We start from the raw sequence: 24,198 nt of genomic DNA on the forward strand, positions 1-24,198 counted from the left end.
CTCAGTAAATTGCCTACATTTATTTTCAACGCAAACCATCTATACTACGTACACCAAGGGAAATTAATGACGAACGTGTTTGGAAGTCAGAACGAGTTACGTTTTAACATATGCTGGAAAATACGTCAACCAGTGTGCTCTTATGCAGATGTGCTAGTACCATACGCTGTTCTGCCCCATTAAAGCTTTCCTGGTATTGAGGCTTAGCACAGCAGAACTTACACTGAACTGATGGAGCGCAAAAGCCTTGGTAACAGGGAAAGCTAACCCGTACCGATATCCTCCCTTCGTTACAGACCTGACATCACACTTACTCATTCACACATACACACTATCCATTCACCGGTCTGCACACAGTTGGAGGGATAAGCGGTTCAAGCGCTCGACATGTGGGGGGAAATACCTTATATCCTATAGGGAAAGAAAGGTTAATTTATAGACTATACATCAATATCTCTTCTACAGATCTCAATCCTAAACATCAAGGCACTCCTCCCACGTGGCCAATGGACCAAATAGTTGGATTGGTTGATGGTGATCTAGAACCAGCTAAAGCAAATTTTAAGATTTAGATCTTACCCTTCTCAATAAATCACAAACTCATTCTTTGTTAATCAATATCTGTTTATCTAAAATTTCTTAGCAAAGTTAAATTTGCGTTTGGAGAGTTTATATCAAATTTTCAATTAAATCGCAGAACATCATATTTACCTATTCTGACTATCTGGAGTCCTCTAAGTCAGTCGTCATTCGTCAAAGCAGATTAATGTTCAAGTTCTGTGCTCAGCACGCCACAGTCTCAAAGATCGGCCAAGACCAGAGACGTGCAAGCATCTAGCAATGCCCATAGAATTAGGAAAAGTTCGCAGTCATCCGATTATTGGACAGCATCCGGACCATTTAGGATTCAGGAACGCGGCAGTCACCCTAAGTAGTAGAGTTCGCGTAGTGTCACCGTCGTCGTCGTGGTCATCGGTCAGTAGGGTAGGAAAAATTGGTAGGTCCCTCTCTATTCTACCATGTGCAAAATCACAGTAAAAGTTACATTTTGGTAATTTCGTAGAGTCGTGATTGGTTGGTTGTGATCGTCCGCTGGGGTTAAGCACAGTTTGAGGGGTGAGGTCACAGTTCAGTCCATTCCGGTTTCTTTTGTAAACGTCCTTTGTTTTGTCACTTGGCTGTTTTCCCACCGTGGCCTTGTCTTAGTACAGTGGGTTACGGGTCATGCAGAGGCCGCAGTCATCTATGTTGCACATGCGCTGTTCGCTCCGCGCCTCGTGGGACAGTGGCCACATCGTCATGTCGCATCGGCGGCTATTTTTATTCAGGTCCAAACGCCAACTTAAGCGAAACAAACACAAAAGAGTAATTAATGCATAGAAATAATAAGTCTAATGTTAACCCCTTACTAATCCCTTTATGTGCTTGTATTTATCTAGCGTTTAGCAACATTTAGAGCGTTTATATTCACCTTGACGTTGTCTTCACGAGCAACATTACAGAGACATCACAAAAGCACACATATACCTTGGAATATTCGATTTATTACATATACTACTGTTAGTATGCGTACGGATTTTAGTCATAAAGGTTATTTAGCCGTGCAACATGCAAATCCCACGTATATTTTCTATATTAATAATGTCGATTAATAACACATGCAAACTTATTTAAATATTATAGTCAATAGATTATTCAATTAGTGATCTCATGCAGAATAGGGGGGGTATACAACATTTTGTACTACCCGCTCCATCAATCCCCCCTTTGGTGATTTTATCACCACGCCATTAAAATTTTGTTTCAATTTGTCACGAAAGTGAAATGAATTCCTTTCAGTTAATTTACATCTCAGTTTCCCCAATTTCTTCTCTTCTAGCTGTTTTATACATGCTTTCCTTCATCTCCTCTAATTCTACTTCTTCAAATTCCCTCTCTTGTTTCTTATTTTGCCTTCTTTTCAAATTTTCTCTTTTTAACTTTTTCTGCATTTTTTTCTTTTATGACATAGACATCCTAATCTTAGAATTAATACTATAAAAATAACACAGGTTAATGGAAATACGATCCTACCTATAAAGGTACCACCTAAGTTTAATAAGAAATCCTTAATAGAAGAAAGTTTCTTCTCAATCTTTTCCCAAACACTTTCAACATCCAGTGGGGTAATTTCCTCATGCAATTCAGTTATATTTTTAATGTACATTTTCAGATCTTTACTTTCGTCAGGAATGTAAGTACAACAATGTTGAACTTTCAGCATTCCACAGACTCCACCCTCTTTTGCCAATAATATATCAAGGGCAAGTCGATTTTGCATTACCATAGCATGCATGGCAACCATTTCAGTATTTACCAATAAAAATCCTCCAGCGGTGCTTGTTGACAAGCGATCCACTACTGTTGATAATTTTCTAATTTTGTGTGCATTCAGAGATATTCCCACTGCTGGTATCAATGCTCCAAAGATGTCTCCTACAATTTCTGACCAAGATTCTCTCCTTCTACGAGCTAATAGACTACCTAACTTATGTACACCATCTTCTCCTCTTCCCATGTGAAATATCTTTGGAAAGACCAGACCTACATAACATGTGCCATACCAATGGTCTGGCAAACGATAGTATGCCTTGTTCCCGCAGATAAAATATAACCCAGGAAAAACTGGATCATTTCCTCCTTTAAATCCCCATCCACCCATGATTCGATATGTATCATGGCACTCACTGTTACCTACAAAGTAATTATCATATGCAGTTTGATTACTTCTAGTACACAATTTTCCTTTCTGAGGCCAATCTAAAGCCATAGTTGGACTAGCTTCTCCCTTCAAATGTTTTTCCATTTCAACATCCCAAACTGTCTTTTCCTCTTTTCTCTCAGATGCTTTCTTTTGCATTTTCAGTCTCCTCTCTTCAACCATATCTAAAAACGTATTTTCGGGGGGGGGGGGAGTCAAGATGGCGACGGAGTAGGACGTTCTCCTCGGTCCCTCCGGCGCCAGGCCTGCACAGCATTGTTTTAGCGGCCTCCGGAGGACCCCTGGAACCTGCCTGGTGTTGCGCCTGTTTTCCTGCGGCAGCGGAGGAAGTTTGGGGTCGCTGGCGGCCCCTCCCGTGGTGCTGGCTGTCCCGTCCTGATTGCGGCCTGCGGCGCGGCTGACGGAGGACCCGGGACCTCGCCTGAGAGTCGGGGCTGGAGCTGTGGAGCCCGGCCTCCCATCGGGGGCGGAGCTGGATGTCGGAGGGGGTGCCGTAGTGAAATCGTCCAGAGTGCGGGGGCCTGTCCAGCGGGTGGCCTCAACAGTGGATGCCTGGGAGCATTGGCCCCTGCTCCGGCAGCGGGGGCGAGGCTTGAGGGAGTCCCCAGATTGGAGCGCTGCAGCGCCGAAGATCGAGCCTGCCGGGCTGCCCTGGTGACGCGGCGTGCGGGGTGGTGTCCGGACCCCTCCGGGCTCCTGTGAAGCGGTGAGCGGCGGGGGCGGTGGAGGTGCTGTGGCCATTGGGGGACACGACTGGAAGGCGCTCGTGGGGGCCTGGGGCATGGGAGCCTGGAGCGTGCTCCGCCCGTGGTGGTGCTGGAGGGCCTGCAATCTCGCCGAGCTTGTGGAGTCTGCTTCGGCCCACTAGGACTGCTGGGGGAGCCGAGGATCGGAGGGCTCCCCCCCGGACACAGGTGATTCCCGTGTGGGCCCGGTGAGCTCAGTTTGGGGCCCGTTGTGTGGGCGGTCCCCCTGGGGAGCTCCCGCTGGCGAACGCTTGGGGCAAACATAGCCCCACTGCCCTTCCTGTTGGCTGTGTGTCCCTGGATGGGGAGAGTGTACGGAGGACTGAGGAAGCCGGGGTGTGTGTGGGGTCGCCCTGCAGCCGGGTGCGCGGCCCCAAAGCTGGACTCTCTGACCTGCTAAGCGCCTGTCTGTGCCTGCGTACCCCCCACGCTTGGCACGGACTGGGAAGTGGGGCCTGCCCGGAGACCGGCTACCCCCGATTGTAGGGACACGTAGTGGGGCAGCGCCGGTGGCGGTGCCGTGTAGCCGAGCAGCGTGTTGCACCGATTTATCCTTGACCGGGGCGCGATGTCTGGCAAGACCCAGGGGGGCAAACCCAGACGGGACGGTCCGCAGCGGGGTGCCACCCCTTCGACACCGCCTGGCGCTAGTGCCTCTGCCAAACCATCTGATGATGATGCGCCTGTCACCAAGGCCTTTATGCTGGAACTGTTCAACGCCATCAAGGAGGATATCACCAGCCTTCGCTCCCACCTGGCTTCTGACCTCCGGGAGGTGCGTCGGGATGTGGATGGTATTGGGGAGAGGGTGGCAACCCTGGAAGAGCATGACTTGGGGCTCGCCGGCGACGTCCATCAGCTCCAACAGGACGTTCTTTGGCTCACGGAGCAGAACTTGGACCTCCAAGCCCATGCGGAGGACTTAGAAAATCGGTCCCGAAGGAACAATATCCGCATTTGCGCGGTGCCATGGGATGGAGAGGCGGGGGACCTGCGAGGTTACGTGGAGGGCCTGTTCTTGCAGATCCTGGGAGAGGACGATCTCCGCGAAGTCGCTGTGGTGGGGCGCGAGGCGACATCTGGTTGGTGGGTCTGATGAGACACATGTCAACTTAGGGAATGGCTTGGAGTCTCCCTGTGCTGTGATTCGGGGGCGATGGTGCCGGGGTGCGCTGCTGGTCCTAGTTTGGAGAGGGAGTTTGGCTCGCGCTGGACGATGGGTGATGGTGCTGTGGTGTGAGTGGGGAGAGCTGGCGGAGAAGAGTGAGGGGAGCAATATAGTATGCCTGTTACCTTAGGTACTTGGAATGTGAAGGGGCTGAACTCTCCCCAGAAACGCCAGAAGGTCTGGAAATACATCCTGGATCATCACCTGGATGTGGTGGGGATTCAGGAGACACACCTGACCCGGAGAGACGAGTCCCGCCTCAAACATAGGCAATTCCCTCTTATCTATAGGTCTTCGGCGGCGTCGAAGCACAGGGGAGTGGCCCTAATGTTTCGTTCGACCCTTCAGTTTCAGCCTCTGGGGGTGCGTGGCGATAAGGAGGGCAGATGGCTCATTGTTAAGGGAGTGCTTCCGGCAGGACTTGCACGTTCCTAGTGCTGTATGCTCCCAAAGCTGGGCAAAATAGGTTCCTCCTGGAATTGTTGCGCTCCGTGGAAGACTTTGGTGCCGATCACGATCCGGTAAAAAAATTCCCCGTATGACTTGTATCCGGTCTTTTTACCATACGAATCGTACAAGTGCCGTACAAACTGGCAATCACGATTCGCATGGTAAAAAGTCCATACGAACCGCATTGGGAATTATTCCCCACACGTCCTCGGGTCGGAAAAGGTGTCCGACACGTCCTCGGACGATTTACCGTACAAATGTGAAAAGTGAAGTCCGACCGCGGAATCACGATCCATCCCGTGCGTCCGATGTTACAACCGTATGGAAAAAACACCGTCCGCACCGAACTCCCATAGCAACCATGGAGACATGTGCCCGCATACGCGCCCAACCCCCCCAGCCCTCCTATGTACGAGTCGAATCCCCACCCGTGTATGTACACCCGTGTATGTACGAGACATACCCCCACCCGTGAATGCATGGAGTGTACCCCCACCCCAACCGTGTATGTACGACTGGTCCCCCCACCCCAACGTGTATGTACGATCCGTACCCTCACCCGCGTACGTATGGAGCGTACCCCCACCCCAACCGTGTATGTACGATCCGTACCCTCACCCGCGTACTTATGGAGCGTACCCCCACCCCAACCGTGTATGTACGACCCGTACCCCCACCCCAACCGTGTATGTACGACCCGTACCCTCACCCGCGTACGTATGGAGCGTACCCCCACCCCAACCGTGTATGTACGACCGGTCCCCCCACCCCAACCGTGTATGTACGACCCATACCCTCACCCGCGTACGTATGGAGCATACCCCCACCCCAACCGTGTATGTACGACCCGTACCCTCACTCGCGTACGTATGGAGCGTACCCCCACCCCAACCGTGTATGTACGACCGGTCCCCCCACCCCAACCGTGTATGTACGACCCGTACCCTCACCCGCGTACGTATGGAGCATACCCCCACCCCAACCGTGTATGTACGACCCGTACCCTCACTCGCGTACGTATGGAGCGTACCCCCACCCCAACCGTGTATGTACGTACCGTACCCCCACCCCAACCGTGTATGTACGACCCGTACCCTCACCCGCGTACGTATGGAGCGTACCCCCACCCCAACCGTGTATGTACGACCGGTCCCCCCACCCCAACCGTGTATGTACGACCCGTACCCTCACCCGCGTATGTATGGAGCGTACCCCCACCCCAACCGTGTATTTACGATCCGTACCCTCACCCGCGTACGTATGGAGCGTACCCCCACCCCAACCGTGTATGTACGACCGGTCCCCCCACCCCAACCGTGTATGTACGACCCGTACCCTCACGCGGGAGTGCGGGCCCCAAACAACACATAGTGCAACTCAGAAGCAGACAACAATGCCCCCTGCCCATATGGCCTAGGTCACAGCCAGACAAACAGTGTGTCCCCACACAGGAAAGACTTGCCAGCAAATGGCGGACGCCTTGCATTAACACATGGGGGTGACGGCATGTTCTTGCACATGACAGCAGCTAATGAACAGCCAACACTGTGAAAGAGTGGCAGCACACACCACCACAGCAGCAGCGCAGACACAGACACTACACCCAATGGGTGCCTGGAGATCAGAAACAAACTCACATCAACAATCCAAGGGCCATTCAAAGATCTGCTAACAGTGTGTGCCCAGGAAGATGGGCTGAGGGGACAGAGGGTGACACACAGAGGGAGGGAGAGGGGGACAGAGAGGGAGGGAGACACATGGAGACGGACAGAGGGAGGAGGCTGACACACAGAGGGAGGGAGAGGGGGACAGAGAGGGAGCGAGAAAGGGACACACAGGGAGAGCAAATCCGCCTTGTGGGGTGTGGGAATGTCTGCTCGTCAGCAGGTGGACTGCGTGCATGTAGACAAGGGTGGCCAGTGCCAGAACCCCCCCTCTTCTCCATGGCAAAACACAGGGCCATGTCACAACCTGTGCACGAGCACAACAACAGCTACCTGCATTATCTAAGTGTGTGGAACCACTCCATGTGCCCACGTACAGTGCAACACGGAAGGCGAAAATGCATGGCTCGCCACACCTGCCCACTCCACTGCTGACTGCAGTCACAATTGACGCAGCAAGTAAGACTGTGCCACACATAGGTAAAGTCGCAAAAGCTGTGGCCAAGGGACATACCCATGCACAAGTGCACTGTGAGTGGAATGCAAGACATATCCAAATTCCCAGAGGAAATGTGCCAACTTAGAAACCAATGAAACATGGATGTTGCATGGAACAAAATTAACATTGTCTCTCTCACACACAGGTCAACGTCGTGGATCACCCCCCAACACTGGGGGGGAAGACTCACAGGACCCGGCTCGGCGGGATGACGGAGCCACCGGCAGCGATGACTCTCACCACTCTGTGGACGAACCCGACCCCGACCAACCTGGCCCCTCTGGTGACCAACGACCTGCAGCACCTGCGTCAGGTACAACTGGGCCAACCACCACCCCCACTCCTGCCACAGCCCAGGAGACACCCAGGATCCCTGCCCCACCACCACAATGCAGCCAGGCTGGCTAGGAGGGACACGGTGTACCGGGCACCCAGGAGGAGGCAGGCAACAACGCCAATGCCACCCCTCAGGGGTCCCGGAGACCCGATGTGCCCACAAGGGCAGGCCAGGTGCAAGTGGGCAGGGGTGGTGGGAGTGGAGGACGGCGGAGGCGCGATCCTGACCAGTTGACTGGGGAACCGGTATATTCCCATGTCAGAAACATCCTGGACACATACCGGCAGGACACCACGGGCATGGCCCAGGTTGTGTCCACCCTCAACGAGATGAAGGGGACCCTCGATGAGATCAAGACCCAGCAGGCCCAGCAACATGCGGAGCAACATGCCTGTCTACTGCGACACCATGGGCGGATGGAGGACAGACAGGCTGAGCTCGTGACGGTGTTCACGGGAATTCACAGTACACTCCGTCGGATAGCCGACAACATGGGCAACCCTCCCTGTGCCATCAGGCGTAGAACATCACCACCCACAGGGAGGGATCAGGAGGAGGAGGAAGAGACATCCGACGGAGCATCCCAAACATCGTCACGGCCTGCTTCTGAGGGTCCCCGCAGGAGGGCGGGTCGTCCACGGAAAAGACCGTGAGGGTCGGCGCAACAGCACCATCTCCCAGGACACCTGGCCTGGCACCTGGCCCACTGGAGCAACAGCAGCACAGCAGCAAAAGACATTCTCTGCCACATGGACTTGCTGGTCACTGTCTGACCAATGTTGACAAAGACTGAGGCATGGACTCTGAGGATTTCAAATGGCAAGGACACCAACTCCCCTAGTGAACTTTGGATTCCACACACCCGGAAAGCCCCTCATGTCATACCCCCCCCCCGGTACCCCAACCAAAATAAAAAGTTACACCATAAAGAGAAGACGCCTACCTTTTGCATTATTACCTTACATGTGTCTTGTAAAGTCTAACCATGCCTGAGTTCTCATTTGACTTCAACCATCCACACCCTGGGGCCTGAGTCTGGCACAGGACACACATGGGTCACATTGTATTAGGCAAGACAGACATGGAGCACCATACACACCCGTGATGGGCCCAACCAGCTGAGGGGGTGGCCGCACAACCATGCCGACAGACATATTGAGTACAGCGACAGTCATGCGCAGAGGTCAGGGATCATGTGGAGTGTCCTGGGGGGCACCCAGGTATGTGTAGACAGGTGGCAGAACCATGTCCTGCAAGCTTGAGTCAGGTGGATGCAGAGAATGGTGGCCTGGCCAATGTTGGATGCATGGGGATGGCACATATCACAATACCCACACAGTCATGGACATCATGCACAATACACAGTCTAATCCCACACAAACAGCTTGCATCTTGCCACTCTACACATAGACACATAGCCACTATCACGGAAAACCATGCCAGACATGCCGGATGCACCGTGGCAACACACCAGCATTGACTGAGAAGAGGCACCTTGGAGGCATAGGGACACCTTTATTAGTCATGTATTCGGGATTGCAGAGGCAACTCGGAGTACACATGAACGGGTCATGTGGAGTAACATGTGGGTCCAACACTGGAACCCCCCTTCTGCAGCACAAATGCGTGATAGCCATGGAACTGGCACACAAGTGTCGGCTAACAGCTAAACACCCCCTGCTGCTCACGGAGAGACTGCCATACACCATTGATCCGCTGATGTGGAAGTCCCACACCATGTCAAGCCAATGCAAACCGTATGTGTCCGAGGGCAGTGTAACACACATTGATGCCATCATCACATTCCACAATCCCATCACTGATGACTGTCAACAAGTCTGACCATCTATTCAGGTGTACCCAGCTGCATGTCATGTGTACCATGGTGATACGACATGTCTGCAGAGGAACCAAACATCGACAGGAGCAGTGTGCATACATCGTAAACAACTGCCACACCCAATACACCCCTGATGCATCCCTTACCCTAAGGAGACTTCCAAACTTGTCCGTGCGTGTAACGCTGAGTCAGCACACGATGACGTGTCCATGAGGAATAGCAGTGCCACAACAATGCAACCAGAAGACGGCATGCGCAAGTACCTGGGGAAGAGAGACACACAAGAAGTCAGCCACAAAAAGCACAGCCACCTGCATGTGCATGTACTCGACACATGTAAGGATGACAACATGCTAGGTCACAATTATGACTGGGGAAATACACATCACTGGCACCATCACTCCAGTGACACATCCACACACACCTCTGACTCACGTGCCATACATGCAGATGGACACACACATCGCAACACATGCCACACAGGGACCAATGCGTGCACACACAGACACTGGTACTCACCACTAAGCAAAGAAGTCGCGTATGAGCCGAGTCCGGATGTCCTCTTGCGGAACCACATCCTCCACATCACTAGCCCCATTGCCAAGACCTTGGTCCTCCACGGGTGGATGGTCCTGATCATCTTGATCCAGGATGAGTGGCACAGCTTTCTCAACTGCCATGTTGTGCAGCATGCAGCAGACCATGAAGATTTTGCAGACCTTCGCCGGGGCATATGGGAGGGCGCCGCCGGTCTTGTGGAGGCATCGGAATCGGCTCTTCAGGAGGCCAAATGTCCTCTCTATCACTCGCCTTGTCCGGCCATGAGCGGTGTTGTAGCGGAGCTGGGCCGGCGTGATGGGGTTGCGGAGAGGTGTGATCAGCCATGGCATGTTGGGATAGCCAGCGTCCCCTACATGGAAACCACATGGACATAAGTAGGACAGGAGAAGCGGTTGTGCTGGAAGTCTACGCAAAATACAGGACAGACAGAGTGTACCCACCAACAACACATGCTCGTTCGTTGCGCAGCTGCGTCATCATTTCAGGCACCCTGCTACGCCTCATGATGTAGGCATCGTGTGCTGATCCTGGAAAACGAGCACAGACATGTGAAATCACCATGTTGGACAGACACACCACAAGGGCATTGATGGAGTGGTAGTGCTTGCGATTCCTGTACGCTACCTCCTGTGCCTGTGGTGGGACCAAAGCCACATGTGTCCCATCTATGGACCCAATGACATGGGGCATCCCTCCCAGGGCATAGAATCCACGCTTGACACCAGTCAACATTTCAGGGGTTGGGAAACGGATGAACTCATCCAGGTGAAGCAACATGGCCTCTAAGAAATCATGCAGCACACGGCAGAACATGCTCTGGGACATGCCACCAACATGAGCTATGGTATTTTGAAAGGTACCCGTGGCAAGAAAATGTAGGGCTGCCATTACCTTCAGCTTGGGTGTCAGTGCCGTAGGATACCTGTGCAGCGATTGCAGGTGTGGTGCCAGCCTCGCCGTCAACTCCACAATCAACGGTTGGGGGAAGCGGTAGCACCGGATACAGTCATTCTCCCGCATGTCAGCCAAGTCCGGAATTGGTCGGGGAAGAGGCGGCGCTCTGCAGTAATTTGGAAGTGACAAGGAAGAGTGAGTGCACTACAACAACAATTTTTTGGTGCTGAGCACATGTTAATCTGTCAATACACATATGCGACATACGGAGTCAGGTATGTGCCACATGCCCTGGACACGTATGGCTGCCAGGTGACACTCCTACCAAGACCCAGCTACACACGGAGATTGTGAACCTCCACATGCCATGGCATGGGATTAGCTGTGTCCCAGTGTAAGTGAACAGCCAGACGCAACACAGGAGTGACATACATCCACACATCAGCAGAAGTAGGATGTCGATTGCAGAGACTGGTAGCGGAACACTAGAGCCACAGGTCACATGACATTACACTAGGACAGCCCACACACCTTGCCATGAAGGTGTACATGTAATGACTCAACACACATTCATAGAGAGGATGCAGACATGTCCTTGTTACGCTACTCCGTGTCCCATGCATACATACACACCTCACATCCGATACCACATGTGGCCTGGTGTGCGGAACAGTGTGCCATGTCCATCTACACACAGACACATGGTTGCTGCAACAGCTGATGCTTTTGAGGGAGCTCCAACATCAAGCTAATGGGAACCCCCCACATATACATGACATTGTCACATCATGCATTGTGGGTAGTGACATGTCTGGTGTGGTAACCCCTGTAGCGGGCATCAGGGGACACTTGCGTGTGTTGTTGACCGTGCCATGCCAGTGACGCTCATCCCAAGTGTGCAGTACGACATGCACACATGTCAAAGGAGTTAAGGGCATGCCTGGCACACATTGCACCGTCACACATAACATCTGTATACATCTCATCATACATCTGGTGCCTTCTCGACTCAGGAGTAATGTGCCACATCACAGCCTTTCACACCTGTGCCCCACACATGTAGTACTGCCCAGACAATGCCTTGATGTCCATCCATGGACAAGTATGTCAGCCCTATTCCTTCCTGTGTGCTGCCTGTCACCACTGTGATGTGTGAAAGGCACCGTACTTTCGCTCAGAAGGCCTGTGTACGTTCCCTATCACTATGGGAGTGCTGCCGTATGTGTACCCATAGTGATAGTGAGCGTACACGCGTGCGTACGCTCACTTTCACTATGGGTGTTCTCGCGTATGCGTACTCATAGTGGTACGGACCGTACACACGCCTGTACGCTCACTATCACTATGGGTGTTCTCGCGTATGTGTACCCATAGTGATACGGACCGTACACGCGTGCGTACGCTCACTTTCACTATGGGTGTTCTCGCGTATGTGTACTCATAGTGGTACGGACCGTACACACGCCTGTACGCTCACTATCACTATGGGTGTTCTCGCGTATGTGTACCCATAGTGATACGGACCGTACACGCGTGCGTACGCTCACTTTCACTATGGGTGTTCTCGCGTATGCGTACTCATAGTGGTACGTACCGTACACACGCCTGTACACTCACTATCACTATGGGTGTTCTCGCGTATGTGTACCCATAGTGATACGGACCGTACACGCGTGCGTACACTCACTTTCACTATGGGTACGCATACGCAAGCACACCCATAGTGATACGGACCGTACACACGCCTGTACGGGCCGTTGCTATGCATTTGTGGTGCCCTAGGGCCCCGGGACGCACCGTACCTGTGTGTGAAACTCCAAATTACATAGGGGACACATGAGGGACAAGTAGAAAGGCCTACATGCATGCTGGTTGTCATGGAGACCAAGTTTAAAGTTTGAATTTTTTTAAGCAGTTGCACAGCAGTAGTCAGTTTGAATGAATCTACTTTGTTGCAATGTGGTTCTGGAGTTGACATCATGCTCAAGAAAAAAACACAATAAGAACCCACTGACTGTGCTAGGTTTGAAGGGATTGGAGGAAACATAGGATGCAAATGTGAGTGACCAATCACTCTGTACTCCTGTGCATGAAACAGGCCAGCAAGGCAGATATAAGGCAGCCAGGTCCCATGAGGAAGCACTTGCCTGCACATCTTTGTATTCGACGACCCAGCTGCTGCTACTGATTCCCTGGAACCATGTCAAGGTCTGTGGAGAGGTCACAGCCTTTCACCCTGGAGGAGAACCTGGCTTTGCTGGATGTGATCCTCCCACAGTACCCCCTGCTGTATGGCCGACCAGGGTATCAGGTGAGTGCAGAGTCTACTAGCACAGACTGTGTCCCTTGTTTGTGACTGTGACTTCTGGCATTGTGTCCAGGTGTGGCACACATGCTATGTACTGTAGGGGGGTTCCAGGGGGGGAATGCCTGATGTCTCCCAGCCAGTGCATGCTGTGGTGCATGTCTGCGGTCCTCACTTGCATTGTGTTTACTGTGACAATCACTGCATGGTGCATGCCACATTCTGCCTGTCTTGTCCTCCTGGGAATGTGGCCTCTACAGTCCTCATGTGATTATGTGGTCAGCCCAGTGTGACAGGTGACTGTACCCACAGATGTGTGTTAGTTCTGTGTACCTGTGCTGAGAGTGTCCACATGATGTGTTCGTACCCTGGACATCGGTGTGTGTGTAAGTCCCCTGTCATGTGGGTGGGTGCATATGTGGAGTGTGGCACCCGGGCTGCATGAGGGATGGATATACCCTGCCCATGTGATGTGAGCAGGGAGCAGTGCTGTGTGTCTGATGTGCAGGGCCAGCCCCACACCTGTGAGCCCCCCCCGTCTAGTGGCACATGTGCAGAGTGAGGTTTGTCGCTGCATTTGGCAATGGCAGGTGAATGTCCTGTGCCTGTGTGTGTCTGTGTACTCTGCTGCGGTAGCGTCAGTGGCCTGTGGCATGTGACTGCTTAGAGGTGCTGCACATTATCCTGGTGTAGCTTGTGATGCACAGTGTGAGCCTGGATCATTGCTTGTGTAGTTGCCCTCATTCCACCTGTGTACTTTCAATGGCACGTACTGCTTTTGCCCTTCCCCAGAGGATCATGTCCCTATGACAATGGTGCAATGCGTTGGATGCATACTATGCCTTGTTGTAAACAGCAAGTTTGTTCTAATATGTCTCTCTGTGACATGTGCCTTGTGTATTGATGTAGTGTCACTTGTTCATCCTCACAGGTAGGCGCCTCTGCCAAGAAGCAGATAGGGCTGACCGCCGTCAGTGCCGTGAGGAGTGCGGATGGTCGCAAGCGGTGCCTGGCCCAGGTGAGGAAACGCTGGCAGGATATCCGGTGCTGGACGCGGAGGATCGCACGGGTCCTGCTGGGGGACTCACCTGAGACCCATAAGAACCGCGGGCGCCGCCGTCTGACCCACATCCACAAGCGTGTGCTGGCGGTGGTATTTCCAGACTTGGAGAGGCACTTACAGGAGAAGCAGCAGCAGGAAGGGGGTAGGTACATGTGTGTTTGTTGTGTGTCACCAGCATTTGTAAGTGCACAGTTGCATGGATACACTGCCAGGGTTTAAAGGTGCTGTGCAGATCCTGTTACCCACAGTATAGCGGTGCTCTCCTGCCTCCCTTCCCCTCCTTGCAATGTGTTCCCTGGTCTGTGTGTAGTCACTCCTTCACAAGGTAATGTAGGCTGGCGCTTTCTCCACGTGAACTATGCCTGTAGCATCATGTGTGGGGGTGGTGTGTAACAGGTTTTGGGACCTTGCCTGTGCCCTGTCCAGTTCAGTACATGTGGGTTCCATGTCAGTTGGCACTGATGCTGAGTCCAGACATGGGAGTTATTCTCTCAAGTGTCATGCCTTACAGCACGCATGTCCTATGTTGTGGCCTGTGACATGATGTGCATGAGTGTGCGATACGCATAGTGCAGGGATGGTGGCGTGTGTTGCAGTCATTCCCATTCAGGACCATGGAGTTGTGTGGCCACTACTGTCCCCTGGGGCATATTTTCATAGGTGTCATGTGTGTCATCACAAAACGTGGACACTCTCAGTGTCTACAGCATAGGTTGTGCTCTGTGCCATTGTCCCCTGGCACCATGTATATTGACGTAAAATGTAGTACAAGTGTCCACTGTACAGCCTGACCTGATTTTCCTTGTTCATACTCACAGTTGCCAGTGCCTGTGTGTCTTGTTACAATCATCTGATGATGGCCATTTGTACATGATTATTTGGCCAGGCGCACCTTGGGTATTTGGCGTCCAATCTTGCATTTATGCAGCCCCTGTGTATTTCACCCAGACTAAGAGATGTAAGTGCCACCTGTGTCTCAACAAATTGTCTCATGTAAGGGGTGGTTGGTGCGGGCCAAGCCTACATGTCAGAACCAGAATTCTCCTTGCTAGGTCTGGCCAGTGTGTGATGTTTGTCTGGACATACACTCAAGGTGCAGTGAGCCAGTCATGGTGGGCATGTTTTCAGTATTACCTATGCAGCATGTGCCTCAAGTTCATGGATATGGTCCCTGCTCATCCCTATTTTCGGCAACGCTGTGTGGTGCAGATGCAGTGCTGGATTGTCCCCAGGGCCTGGCTCCTATGTCAAACTCCATTTCATGTCATTTGCTATTGTGTCATGCTCTCCATGGATTTTCAGTGGCATGGTGGGTCAACCAACTGTGTGTTGCATGCCCTACATCTGTACCTTGTTTTGTAGATGTTACTGATCTTTCTTTTCAGGCTATGCACTGTAACCTATGTAGATTGGACTCATGTGACATATGTATACAGGTGTGTGATTAATTGCTGTCTCTTCACCTTGCCCACAGCATCGTCGGGGGACACGGAGGGAGACATGAGCACAGACGGAGCGGAGGGACCGAGCACCAGTGCCAGCGTTGACATCGTGGCTGGCACATTGAGTGGTACTGAGGCGGAGGAGAGTGAGGCCGAGGACCTGTCCACTGGCACGACAGAATATGAGGCTGACGGGTCCGAGGATGATCTCTCCGAGTGGGCGGAGGCTGCACCAGCAGCTGACAGCGGCACAACATCTCACCCCGCCCCCTCCATTGCCATCAGCCGCCTCCCACTTGCTCGTGTCCCTTCCCAGCGTGCCCGGTCACCACATGTCTCCTTCCTGCCAGGCACCGCACCCCCTGCCCCTGTCTCCACTGCTGCCGCCAATGCCGAGTCTGTGGACATCCAGCGGCAGTTGCAGGTTGGTCAGGCTGCGATGCTTAATGTCCTCCATGGCCACAGCCAGGTGCTGAACAACATGGAGGCATACTTGGAGGGCATTTTTTCATCGCAGGCTGACCAACGCATCTTGCTGAGGTCCATATACTCGACACTGACTGCAGCAGTGGGTCTCCTGCAGTGCTACGTCCAACACCCTACCCCTGACCCATCCACACTTCCCACTCCCATGCCTGTCCCACGTACACCCAGACGTCAGCATGCACCCACCACAACAGACACAGGCACCACACCAGCAGGGAAGGTCATACGCACACCTCCTGGCACGCACACACAGGGTGAAGTAGGCACACCCACTGGGTCGGGGGGCAAACGTAAGTCACGCAGCCAGAGTGGGAGTCCGCATTCCACCAAATCCACTCCCTCCAAATCCCCTCCCCTCAGCTCTCCTGGCCACATATCCGGCAAGGACTCCTTCATGGCTGCTCTGTCCCTGAGCCCCACTGTGACACCACCCCGCAAGCGGTCAAGGGAGTCCCCGGTCAGGGTGGTTGAGTCCCCCCCCTGTCCACACCCTCCCCCAGTGGCGCTGCGACCCATCCCTCCGCCTCCCCCCCCTCCTTGGGGCCTGTGGTTCCTTCGGGTGCAGGGGAGTCTCTGGAGGAACTTGCTAAGGTGTGCAGCGACATCCTGGCCTCCGCCTTTGGCCCTGCCCCACCCCCTGTGGTGGAGTCCTCCATCCCTTCACCCACGACGCCTACCCTTCGCCCTCATGTCCCTGCGGTGCCTGGTCCTTCCCCCCCACATGATGCCCTCCCCGCTGTGGAAGACGAAGGAGTCTGACTGTGCAGGCAAGCTAGGGGACACGCGTCCCACTGTGTCCCCCATCCAGCTGTGACTCATGGACTGCCCTATGGGCTTTGAAAATATTGAACTTTATCCACACACACTTTATTTGGAAATGCTGAATAAAGCCTTTTTTTTTCCTTAGAACACTACTGCTTTTGTGGTATTGCTGTTGGTGGGGCTGCTACATGATTTTGGGTGGTGATCATGTGTTGGGTGTGTGGGAAATGTAGTAGTGTGCTGGTCATAGGGGGTACCCTGGTATCTGTGTGCCATCACAAGGTGTTAGCTAGGTTTCTCTGTTCATGTAAGCAGTTACTGCATGGTGAAATTGTCCCAAGGTGTGTTCCTTCCTCTGTGTACCCTGACATCTTCCCTGCAGGGTGTTCCCAATATTTAGCGCTGAGCTGTGTCTACATTAGCTGGGTGTGTGACGGACCCCTTCAATTTTGGCCATGCATGCAGAGCGATGTCTCCACCTGCATCATTCGTGGCATCCTTGGTGATCACTGTACTTGTGTATGTAGTCTGTTGACATGACTTCATGTGGACATGTTCCCTTTTAGGCTGTATGCATGTGTGTACTCCCAGCCTCGCACACATGTGTTACATGTACTGCAGGGTCTTTGTGCACCTGACTGACAATTGTGGCAATTGGATCTGTGGGTACTCCACCCTTTTTTTTCCATGGGCACTGCTGGGAGGACTCTGCACACACCCCTCCTGTCTCTGGGCACTGCTGGGAGGACTCTGCACACACCCCTCCTGTGTCTGGGCACTGCTGGGAGTGATAGGCACACACCCCTCCTGTGTCTGGGCACTGCTGGGAGTACTCTGCACACACCCCTCCTGTGTCTGGGCACTGCTGGGAGGACTCTGCACCCACCCCTCCTGTGTCTGGGCACTGCTGGGAGGACTCTGCACACACCCCTCCTGTGTCTGGGCACTGCTGGGAGTGATAGGCACACACCCCTCCTGTGTCTGGGCACTGCTGGGAGGACTCTGCACCCACCCCTCCTGTGTCTGGGCACTGCTGGGAGGACTCTGCACACACCCCTCCTGTGTCTGGGCACTGCTGGGAGTGATAGGCACACACCCCTCCTGTGTCTGGGCACTGCTGGGAGGACTCTGCACACACCCCTCCTGTCTCTGGGCACTGCTGGGAGGACTCTGCACCCACCCCTCCTGTCTCTGGGCACTGCTGGGAGGACTCTGCACACACCCCTCCTGTCTCTGGATATGTACGCTTAGAACATACACGGGTGTGGGTTCGCTCCATGCATACGAGGTGGGGGTAGGGTCCGTACATACACTGTTGGGGTGGGGGTACGCTCCATACGTACGCGGGTGAGGGTACGGGTCATACATACACTGTTGGTGTGGGGGTACGCTCCATACATACGTGGGTGTGGGTACGGGCCGTACATACACGGTTGGGGTGGGGGTACGGTCCGTACATACACTGTTGGGGTGGGGGTACGCTCCATACGTACGCGGGTGAGGGTACGGGTCGTACTTACACTGTTGGGGTGGGGGTACGCTCCATACGTCTGCGGGTGAGGGTACGGGTCGTACTTACACTGTTGGGGTGGGGTACGCTCCATACGTACGCGGGTGAGGGTACGGGTCGTACTTACACTGTTGGGGTGGGGGTACGCTCCATACATACGCGGGTGAGGGTACGGGTCGTACTTACACTGTTGGGGTGGGGGTACGCTCCATACGTCCGCGGGTGAGGGTACGGGTCATACTTACACTGTTGGGGTGGGGGTACGCTCCATATGTACGCGGGTGAGGGTACGGGTCGTACTTACACTGTTGGGGTGGGGGTACGCTCCATACATACGCGGGTGTGGGTACGGGCCGTTCATACACGGTTGGGGTGGGGGTACGCTCCATACATACACGGTTGGGGTGGGGGTACGGTCCGTACATACACTGTTGGGGTGGGGGTACGCTCCATACGTATGCGGGTGAGGGTATGGGTCGTACTTACACTGTTTGGGTGGGGGTACGCTCCATACGTCCGCGGGTGAGGGTACGGGTCGTACTTACACTGTTGGGGTGGGGGTACGCTCCATACGTACGCGGGTGAGGGTACGGGTCGTACATACACGGTTGGGGTGGGGGTACGCTCCATGCATACGCGGGTGAGGGTACGGGTCGTACTTACACTGTTGGGGTGGGGGGTACGCTCCATACATACACGGGTGTGGGTACGGGCCGTACATACACGGTTGGGGTGAGGGTACGGGTCGTACATACACTGTTGGGGTGGGGGTACGCTCCATGCATACGCGGGTGAGGGTACGGGTCGTACTTACACTGTTAGGGTGGGGGGTACGCTCCATGCATACGCGGGTGAGGGTACGGGTCGTACTTACACTGTTGGGATGGTGGTACGAACCATACGTACGCGGGTGAGGGTACGGGTCATACTTACACTGTTGGGGTGGGGGGTACGCTCCATGCATACGGGGGTGGGGGTACGGTCCGTACATATCCGTACCCACGCTATGGAATGCTTGTGCGGGCAGTACCCAGGCCTTTGCCACGTGGGTACAGCCGTCCCGCCATTGCTGGGGTGACGTAGGTGTGGGCGTGGTACGAATATTGTCCGTGCAGGATGACGTCGGTGCGAATCGTAATTCCTGGTTCGTGAATGGCAGGCTGCGTGCGTCCCGACGTCACGTCGGCGCTTTCCCGGATCACATTTGTATGTTTATTTTCGTCGGTCGGGGTTTTGTACGATTCGTACGGAAATGGTGTTTCCGTGCGAATCGTAATTCCATGTTTGTATATTTTTGAGCCCGGGTACGCGTCGGACGGAGAATATGCTCCGTCCGACGGTTCGTACCCGGTTTTTACCGGATCGTAATTGGCACCTTTGTGGAGGGCGGCCTCTTTATAATGGGCGACTTCAATCTGGTCTGGGACAGGGAATTGGACTGTTCTCACCAGCGGAGAGCCGAGGCCGGCCTCTTCTCTGAGGAGACGCGTCAGCGGTTTGAGGAGCTTGGTCTGTTGGACGGGTGGCGTTCTCTGCACCCCTTCTCTCGTGATTACACCTTCTTTTCTCATGTGCACAACTCTTACTCCCGCCTTGACCATGTCTTTTATAGCCAGTCCCTTCAGGGGTCTCTGAGGGAAGCAAAGATTTTTCCTCTCTCCGTCTCTGATCATAGCCTACTTGCGCTGGGCCTCCAGTGGGCTCCGGAGGGGACTGCGCCGCGAAGATGTTTTTTTCCGGCGTCACTGGTGCGGGACGAGTCTTCTTGCAACGACCTCCGTAAGGCGATTCGGGAATTCTTTCAGCTCAATCCAGTGCGGGATACCTCGATCTTTACTACCTGGGACGCCTTCAAGGCGTCGGTCCGGGGTAGCTACTTGGCCCTCAATGCGGCGCTCAATCGGCTGCGGAGGGTGGAGCGGGAGGCACTGGAGAGGGAGCTCTCAACACTGGAACAGGCGCATAAGGCCAGCCCGTCCCGTCAAACGTTGCGCTCCCTTACTGCTCTCAGGGGCAAGCTTCAGGCCCACTATAACAACAGGGCTGAGTTCACTCTCCTGAAGCTCCGTCATCTCTCTTACTCCCAGGGAAATAAGGTGGGGAGGCACCTAGCCCGTCAACTACGCCGTAAGCGGGAGAAGGAGTACATAGGGGGCATGAGGGATGCCGCTGGCTTACTGCAGCACAACGACGCGACCAAGGCAGAACTCTACGGGGACTTTTATGCAACACTGTACTCGGGGGACGCCCTGGACCCCGCGGCTCAGGAGGACTATTTGCGCGCTCTTCCGCTCCCTCGCGTATCTCCCGAATGGAATGACCTGCTCTTTGCCCCCATCACTAGGGAGAAAGTGTTGGGCGCCATTAAATCTCTGAAGCCCCGCAAGGCAACTGGCGCGGACGGATTCACGGTCCTCTTCTACCAGACCTTTGCGGTGGAAGTCTGTGAGTTCCTGGTTCGCCTGTTTAATGAAATGGCTAATTCGGGGGTGTCCTCAGTCTCCATGGCGGAAGCGGTCATCTCGGTGATCCCCAAACCTGGCAAGGATCCCTCTGTCTGTTCGTCATTTAGGCCGATAGCCCTTCTCAACCTAGATGCTAAACTCTACTCTTCTATTCTGGCGTCGCGCTTACAGGACTTGATGCCGGCATTGATTCACCCTGACCAATCGGGTTTTATCAAGGGGCGGCAAACTCATGACAACAACAGAAGGGTGGTCCACCTTATTGAGAAAGCCAACCGGTTTAACATTCCGGCGGTGCTGATTGAGCAGGATGCCGAGAAGGCGTTTGATCGGGTGGACTAGCGGTTCCTGTTCCGAACTCTCCATGCTTTTGGATTCTCGGACAGGTTCGTGACCATGCTTAAAGCCAACTATAGCGCCCCTCGATCTAGAGTCGCGGTGAATGGGTACTTGTCCCCCTTCTTCTCGCATTCGCGGGGTACGCGGCAGGGTTGCCCTCTTTCCCCTTTGCTGTTTGCCCTGAGTATCGAGCCTCTAGCACTGGTGATCCAGGAACATCCGGACATTCAGGGACTGCCCTTCACGGGGGAGCAACATAAGATTTCTCTGTTCGCGGAGGATGTCCTCCTTTCCCTTGCGGATCCGGCGCACTCCCTCCCCCATGTACAGACGGCCCTGGCGCGCTTTGAGGAGGTTGCGGGGTTTCGGGTCAATTATGACAAATCTTATATCCTCAATCTGACGCTCCCATCAGCGGAGGTGGACCGGCTTCGACCGCTCTCTTCCCTATCGTGGTCCCACTCCTCTCTATTGTATTTAGGGGTCCGCTTAACCCCTACAGTGGGCAAGCTGTACTGGGCCAATTTCCCTCCGCTCTTGGCGACTATCCAGACTGACTTACAGCGCTGGAAGCCGCTGTTTATCTCCTGGCTGGGCAGGATCCATGCGATCAAGATGACGCTCGTACCGAAGCTCTTATATCTATTCCAGGCTCTTCCTATTGCTCTTGACAGGGACTTTTTCCGCCGCATAAAGACTCTCATGCTCCGCTTCGTGTGGCAGGGGGGCAGGGCTCGTTTTTCCTTTACCACTCTTCGGCGGCCGCGGACGGAGGGAGGGGTGGGCCTCCCTGACATGCATCTCTACTATAAAGCAGCGCAACTGAGGGTCTTGGTGGAGTGGACCCAACTTCTTTCGGAGAAGCACTGGCTCCACATGGATAGGAGTGTGGCGGGTCGCACGATCTGGGACCTGGTGTGGAAGCCTAAGGGGGACAGGCCCTTAGCACCCCTACCGGCACCACCCTTAAGGTCTGGGATGCGGTTTCAGGAGACGAGCGATGGACTACTTTTCCTTCACTCCCATTCATTTCAATCCGGCCTTTCCGCCTGCGCTTCGAGAGGGTCCCTTTGATGCCTGGAGGGAGGGAGGCTGCCTAGCCCTCACGCATTTGTTCCACGGCTCTGCCCCGCTGACTTTCCCGAATTGTGGGCGGGACTATGGGATTGCTGAGACGGAGAGGTTCTGCCATGGCCAGTTGCTACACTGGGCCCTATCTCCGTCGGTTCGGGAGCCGGCGACCCGGCCGCCTACCCCCTTTGAAGCCTTTCTTTCCCGCACCTCGACTATGCGTGGGGCTAGCTCTTTCATCTATAGCCACCTCCTGACCACAGCTGTCTCGCCTAGGCCACGGTATATGGGTCAGTGGGAGGGCCTGGTGGGGCGTGACATCACGGATGAGGAATGGTCCCATCTGTGGCGGGACCTGGCCAGACATAATGACTCGATGGAACTTCGGGAGGCGCATATTAAAACTATGATGGATTGGTACCTCCCCCCTGCCAAGCTCCATCGCATTTTCCCTAGCTCCTCCGACAGATGTTGGAGGGGCTGTGGTTTGTTGGGGGACTTCCGCCATATTTGGTGGGACTGCCTGGTTATCCGCCCCTATTGGGAAGAGATCCTGTCCCATATTAAGGACATCCTGGGGTATCCGATCATGGATTCCCTGGAGCATGTGCTGTTGGGCCTTAGAGACGCGTGTTTAGAACACCAGACGCGAGCGGACAAAAAAGATTTTTTGGCTCTGCATAGGGGCGGCTAAAATCACTTTGGCGGCGGCCTGGAAAAAGAGGGAGGCCCCAGCGATTTCTCTGTGGCATGCGAGGTTGTGGAAGTTGTTGAGCATGGAGCGAATGGCGGACATATTGCTGGGGGACTTCAAAAATTTTGTTTTCCGCTGGGGGCCTTTGGTGCGCTTCCTTTCTCGGGGGCTACCAGCCGCTGTGTGCCCGCCGTCGATCCGAGCCCTCCATCTGTTTCAAGTGTGATTATCGTTGGAAGCTTGCTGTAGTGTAGTTGTGTGCTGCCACCACTGGAGGGTTGGGGGGGGGGGTGGGTGGTTGTTGGGGATGGGGGGGGGGGGTTCTCCCGGTTTTCTTATTAGTTTTGTTGGATATTGTGACAGTCCTAACCGACAAGAGGGGAGAGCCTGCAGTAATGGGATTGGCTGGTCCGACCCCGGTACCTTGCATGTTGCTGTTCGTGCTGGATGGGCGGTCTTCACATACCTGTATAGCCTCTGTACTGGCGGCCTGGACTCGGTCCCTCTTCATCTCCTTTAGATTGTAGCTCAGCTGAGCCGGACAACAGGACTATTGCTAGTCATAGCGGCCCCCCTCATCTTGTGCATCTCCCCTGCGTGGGAATTGTGGCGGGATTGCCGCGTGTTTTCTTTGTTTTTTTACCTTACTAAAAATAAAAACACCTTTGAAAAAAAAAACGAATTTTCTTCTTTCTTTAAACTGCAAGTCAAGTTATTTCTAAAAATATATTCTAATGTTAGTTCTTTAGTTTCTAAGAAAAATTCACCTAACACCTTTGCGGGCTTTGCTTTATTTAATTTGTTAATCACAGGTACTTGCGAAAATATGTTATCTACATCTGAAAAATAATATTCTAATTTCCCTATCCGGTAAAACAAACTAGCTATCACACTACATGTTATTCCATATGTTACAGGAAGGTGATGATAGCTCACTCCCTTCGATACAGATGCAGGTAACTGTATACAAACGTAGCAATCCCTCACATTCATTGTCTTAACATACTCCTACAAAAGTTTCGAAAACACATTGTTAGAGAAATCATTTATAGACCTGTCTTTGTGTAGATAGTTTTTATCTATTCTAGTTGAATATACTTTCTGAACTTTCTGTATATTAGTATTAGATTTATTCTCACTA

The sequence above is a fragment of the Triturus cristatus genome, chromosome 7 (assembly GCF_964204655.1).
Source record: "Triturus cristatus chromosome 7, aTriCri1.1, whole genome shotgun sequence".
NCBI lineage: Eukaryota > Metazoa > Chordata > Amphibia > Caudata > Salamandridae > Triturus > Triturus cristatus.